Here is a 6,983-nt window from a genome sequence, read left to right as displayed (position 1 = left end):
CGTTTTTTTTTATTACCTCTTCTTTTTCTGTACCATAAAATATTTTTATTCAAGAAAAATTTTGTTAGAGCCGTTGTGTAAAATGAACATAAAATATGTCTGGAACCTCAAAGCTGCAATGGTATTTTATTTTCCTTATCCTCTGAGAATTCAATCGGGAAGCTCCGAAAGCTTATTCGTGTGGAAACGTGTTCATTTCTCAGTGTACATTACGAGTACAAATAATAGTTTAAATACAACAGAATGTTATTTTCAAAAGTTAGTGTATTGTGCAAGAGTTTAAGTTAATTAGTTTTTGTTACAGAAGCTACAAAAACAATCAGTGGGCTTATTGATTATTTAGAATTTAGGTGAACTGTCTATTATTCTATCGTTGTAGATCATTATATAGGCACTACGAAAACATAACGGTTATTGTACATTTGGAATGCCATTGATCTCATAGTTAGATAGGCGACATCGACTCGAAATTCAAAAAGTTCAATTTGTATCTATATCAACTGGAATGAAAACTCCAATAACTATGCCCTATTTAATTATCACTCTCATGCTCCGAAATCTTATTTCTGTTACTCTAATAAATAAACGAAGCTCATGGTCCATTCGGTGTTAAGTTGTTGCTGTAGACATCACAACGTGAAGTCGCCAACCACTTTGAGACATGAGTTCAAAGTCTGAATTGTCATTACACTGTTCCAATTTAAATTTACTGCACTACTCAGTCTATCAATACAGAATTATTTTTGATATTTGATACCATTATTGCAGTTGTTTTTGCTGTAAAAATATAGGTAAGTTTATTTTTTTAATGCTTAGGTGGGTGGACGAGCCCACGGCCCACCTGGTGTTAAGTGGTCATAGACATCTACAACATAAAAGCCGCCACCTACCTTGAGATATGAGTTCTAAGGTCTCAGTTTTTACAGTACAACGGCTACCCCGCCCTTCAAAACGAAACGCAGTACTGCTTCACGGAAGAAATAGCCGGAGTGGTGACACCTACCCGTGCGGATTCTCAAGACATCTTACTAACAGTAATTAAGCAAATTATAATTTTGCGTGTTTGATTTTTACTACACGATGTTATTCCTTCACCATGCAAGTCAGTCGTGAACATTTGTTAAGTACGTATTTCATTAGAAAAATTGGTACCTGTCTGCGGGATTCGAACACCAGCGCATCGCTCGATACGAATGCACCGGACGTCTTAACCTTTAGGCGACGATGACTTCAAAGTTGTTCTATCTTATTTCATGTTACCTTAGACCCTACATCTTAATCCCTTTTTTCGCTTCACCTAATCGTTGGTATCTTATGGGGCTATTCTAATCACGGACGGGTAGATGAGCTCACGGGCTCAACTTGAGATAATTTGCCATCACTAGCTCTAGCAAGAACAGTGTTTCGCCGCATCTAACAATTGATCGAAACTGCGAGAAGATCCGGCGAGAAACTCAGTGGATTTTGTCTATAGAAATACCTTGTATACTTTTTAACAAAAGCCGACAATTGTTTGTCGTCCCAAAATAATTGAATATTTCACAAGATGCAGTTCATTTTCCATGATGTGTTAATTAAAGATCCACTTCAGTAAATTGTGCCTTAAAGAAACGCAGCGTCCCGAGCCATGAACTAAGATTAATGAACGCCCTTCTTATTAACTTTGTCGACATTCTTTAATTAAAATATAGATTCCCTTGTCATCTGCTTAATTTCATGAGGACATTATTTTAAATAGAAGATAATTTTCCGTTGGCTTTCTGTTTGTTTCACTGCAAACTGAAGAAGATCTCATAATCTCAACTGCGAATCGTTTTAAATAATACTGTAAATAAGAATTTCATAAAGTAGTTATTAAATTTGCACTCACTCATTATTATATCTAACTGGAAAAACCTTTACCCGTGAAATACAAAAACTATCCTGACATATTTGAACATAAACATTAGGAAATAGTTTGAGACGGTTTTGACATTGTGATAAATGCCAGCCTACTGTTGGTAGGACCTTTTGTGAGTCCGCACGGGTAGGTACCACCGGCCTCCCTATTTCTACCGTGAAGCAGAAATGCGTTTCAGTTTGAGGGGTGGGGCAGATCTTAGAACTTATGTCTCAAGGTGGGTGGCGCATTTGCGTTGTAGATGTCTATGCGCTCCAGTAACAACTTAACACCCATTTAAGCAATAAAAAAAACCTAAAATATGAATGCAGGTAAGTTTTTTTATTATTTAGAGAAATATTTATTACCGACATATAAATTTTGTATATTTCGTCTTTTCAATGGAAAACGACAAACCACCACTTTACATGTTAAAGGTATACACAATAATATCATAAATAAACAAACTAGGGTTTTTTTTTATTCTTTATTAAAGCCATACACCTACCTATTAGGTTAAGTCGGCGGCTAGGGTTGTTGAAATATTAAAAAATTCTATACCGAATTTACGTAAAGAAAATTAGGTGTAAGTAAACAACAGAAACACAACGAACATATATTGAATTTACGGTAAAACTTTCAAGAAACTCTCGAAAGTCAAAGGGTGTCTGCACAAAGTAAATATTGTTCGGAAGAATGTTTTTCTAGCTCCTTGCCTGTCTTGCACCTAGTGCTGGGAAAATAAAGAGATAAAGGCACCTCTTAGCCGCTTGCAACATGTCGAACAAAACAAGAAAGTCCTTTAAGAACTTTTGAATTGTGATTCTGTTTACTGAAAAAAGTGCTGGTTACATTTACTCCACGTAATTGCGGCTTTTGTAGACGATAATATAATAATATTTAGGTTTATTTAAATATATATTGATGGAATAAATGCTAGTAGTTAGTGAAGTTTGTATTAAAAATCATTACGAAGTTGAATATGAGATGTTTTTATTAATAAAAAAAACTATGACTTATATAATAACATTTATGTTTATTTAGGTATATATTGATGGAATAAACGCTAGTAGTAAGTGAGAGTCGTATTAAAAATTATTAGAAAATTGAATATAAGAAGACGTTAGTATTAATAAAAAAAACTATGACTATGTTTGTATATAAAGTACTAAATACATATAAACTAATTTATTTAAGAAAAATCTTGATTATAGACTTACGATTTTAATTTTAAAAACACTAATGAACGTACATATTCCGTAGTTCATTTCCGTGAGAAAAGCACGAAAAAGCGAACGAAATTTGTTTAAAATCTATACTGGAATCTATAGTACTCGATATTTGCCTTTGTTCCAATCAGTAATTTTATTTCGAAGGAGGCATAGAGTTCTTAAAGCAATACGCTGGACCAAAAAACCCAGTGCAATACTTTAACGGCCGTCTGGTGTAGTGGTAAGTGACATGGTCACTACACAAGGGGGTCGCGGGTTTGAATCCCGCCAAGGGAAGATATTTGTATGATAAATATAAATGTCTTTTCCAGAGTTATGGGTGTATATTAAATATATGTATGTGTATAATAAAAATCTTACATTTATATCCGTTATCTGGTACCTGTAACACAAGTTCTTTACGAACTTATCACGGGACCAGTTAACATGGCGTGATTGTTAGTAAATATTTATTTATTATTATTTATTTATTATATATTATTATTATATTATATATTATATATTATTATATATTATATTATATATTTTAGAAAAACCTTTAAATTAAATAAGCTTTGAAAGGTTCTAGTAACAAATTGAAAAGACATTCTCAAACTCAATTCATTAATCAATACGAAAACTGAAATGTATCTAGTCGAATTAGTAGGTACATATATTATATGGTACCCAAATGCGTTGATTAGTATAATTAAATAATGATTTTTTTTATTTTAAAGAATCGTTAATGTGCTGCCAGATGCAATAAGTAACAGTTATTGTACGTACCAAAATGACGAAAATTCAAAATTGTTCTAGAATTAATGAACTTTGAAAGTAACGTAAACTAACCACAATATAGATTCAAAATACACACTGTGCCTTTCTAAATATTCAACAAGTATTTTTAATAAAACGGTAAAAATAAAGATAAAGATAAAGAAGCCTTTATTAACAACCATAATTTATATTTAGGTACATTTTTCTTTTCATTTGACATCGGCTAAGATTGTTTTGCTTTCGCATAGGCCTCCCCCAAATCCTGCCATAAGTTCATAAAACGGTAGCCGGTCATAAAATGTAAAAAATTTATACCACAGTCGTATCTATTTCCGTTGAAATCTGTGCACAGCGCACGTACGTACACCCGTTCTCAGAGCTCGCTGATTGAACGAGGTTAGACGAAATCGGCTTATAGTCCGCCGATGGCGAGCGCGGAATAATTTCATTTGAGTGTGCACGTATCATCGCAGACCCTCCTGTAAGCTCATATGCAAATTGCCAATATAGGTATTATGCCGTAATAACCTCCTTTTCTGTTCCATTGGTAATTTTGTAAATTTTTAACAGACTTCAAACTGGTTTACTCCTGGTAGGACATCTTGTGAGTCCGCCCTGCCTATTTCCGCCGTTTGAAGGGAGTCGCAGCCATTGTAAATATACTGATACCTTATAACTTAACTCAAGGTGGGTGGCGACATTTACGTTATAAATGTCTATGGGCTTCGGTAACCACTTAACGCTAGGTGGACTATGAGCTCGCCCACCCATCTATGCAATAAAACCAATACAAGCATCTATGCAGATTATAAAGTTGTAATATTCGCATCGCCTGCAATTTCCATATCGAAGCCTTGCAGTTGTCCGGCATACATTGAGATAAACAACATTTATTTACTTTTAATACAGCTCCCACAAGAACCAACCACCTGGCATAAATGACTGTAAATATTTAAAAATTACACAGTCCCATGATAGTCGATGGTGACTGCGATCCGTAGGTCTGTAGGATTTAGCTGGTGATCAACGACCACACTGCCACACTGGCACTGTCAAGGCGAATCAGCATTCAAGTTGTGGTCGCTGGACTCTATTTCAGAGAGAACGTCAATCTATTTTATGTCAATGATCCCGCTTTCGGTGCCTTCGTTGACGACACGAATAATAACGTCACGCCAGTTTTTCGTATCTTTAGTCTATCAAAATTTGCTGATTTACACCAATAAGCCGGACAAAGACAGTATGTACATGCGTCCACTGACGCTAATCGTTAGCAGCTGTGGAATTTCCAAGTCACTAAGTCTGTGTAAATCAAATATTATATTAACGAAGACTGAGTTTGAATGTGGTATCTAAAGATACCACACTTAGGTAGGCAGAGGCTTGGCTCTGCCCCTGGCATTACTGAAGTCCATGGGCGACAGTAACCACTCACCATCAGGTGAGCCGTAAGCTCGTCTGCCTACAAGGGCAATAAAAAAAAAGATCGGTAGGCGTGGTGTTTATTATTCAAATCGTCATAAAAATGACACGGTATTTTGATAAAAGCACCAATCCAATTAAATCACGAACTCATTATGAACCAGGATTGTATGTCTATGCTGCCATCCTGTCTATATAGTTCTACTCGAAACAGGCAAGCGTTCCGGTTCAAAGGTTGGACAGACTTCGACTTCATTTTTAAAAGTAGGTGGAACATTGAAGTCGTGACGAGACATTCTAGTAAATAAATAATAAATTAATAAAAATTTGTGGGTTCTTTTTTTTTTATGAGTGAAGTATTTCCAGTTTCACCAGGACAGGGTGTGGGTTCTTTCATGACAGCTTGTGATCATAATGTTCTACTTCAGTCTTAAATGAATTACTTTAATCGATTTATATACTTTTATAATTATTACTTTGCCAACTGAATATTTACATTTTAACGAATTTAAAGACTATGCAACTGTTTTCTGCATATCAATAGAAAAGTTCATCAAGTATAAGAAAACGTTATTTTTCTGGCTTTTTCATTTACTGGGACATTTTTTGGCATTCCGATAAAGAGTGCCATTGAAAATAAATTCTCCCGCAATCTAATCATTCATTCAAATCAGTCCAACGCGCTCGTAATGAGTAATAGATAATACTTTTACAGAATAGATAAGTGTCGAATTCAAATCAAAATGATAAAAGTAATGCGATCGATATAAAACAAATAAACATATTACCGTTGTTGTTTGCACGTTGTTTTATTTGTGGCCACATTTTTGATGGATTCGCAAGTACCTCAGACTCCACAGTGACATATTATTATAATGATTAAAGTTAATTACAACTTTATAGTGAGTGCAGCTGTTTTATTGGCTTGTAAGTATTAACAGCATAGTTTGATTTTAAGGGTAGTTAGAGTGATCAAATAGATAATAATTTTTTTTTATTTTTTTATTTAGACACTTTTTGTATTTCATTGACAGTTCGTGGTAATCACAGATTATGTTCGTTAAATTCTTTATCAAATATTTGTAATATATAACATATAAAACGGCTTTATTGCTTCGAGTACCCGTTGTATTGAATAATTGTAAAATGTCTTGTCCCTAATTCACGCACGATTTATTCTATCTGATTTGTGTAGAAGTATTTATGCAAAACATCGATTCATCATCACATTTCTTTTCCATATTTAACAAATGTTTTTCTGTTTATAATATTATTGCTTCGTCATGTAATGTTTTCAGGCAGAGTATTATGTCTGCATAACGATGGTTTGTAGGTTGGTAAGTAGGTTATTTGTAAAGTATAGAAATCCTGGCGGAAATTTCATTCCTGATCACCTATTTATTGTTTTAGTTTTTCTTTATTTACTCTAATAATTTATCTACATTTCTTACGAGCATAATGTTTCGCTTTATTGTTGTGTCTGTAGTAAGTTTGAGGGTTTTATTTTGTAGAACAAGATAAATAATACATAAAGAAGAATTTTATATAGAATATAGAATATAGAATATTATATATACTAACTGTACGAACCTTACACCTTACACCACAGCCTGGATGACCTTAAAAAGGTTTTTGTTAAAAAAAAACATAAATAACCCTTTTAATTTTAATTTCATCACGTCAGCGCGTCATAG

Source organism: Bombyx mori, chromosome 13 (genome assembly GCF_030269925.1).
Source record: "Bombyx mori chromosome 13, ASM3026992v2".
Classification (NCBI taxonomy): Eukaryota; Metazoa; Arthropoda; class Insecta; order Lepidoptera; family Bombycidae; genus Bombyx; species Bombyx mori.
This window is presented reverse-complemented; position numbering follows the sequence as displayed.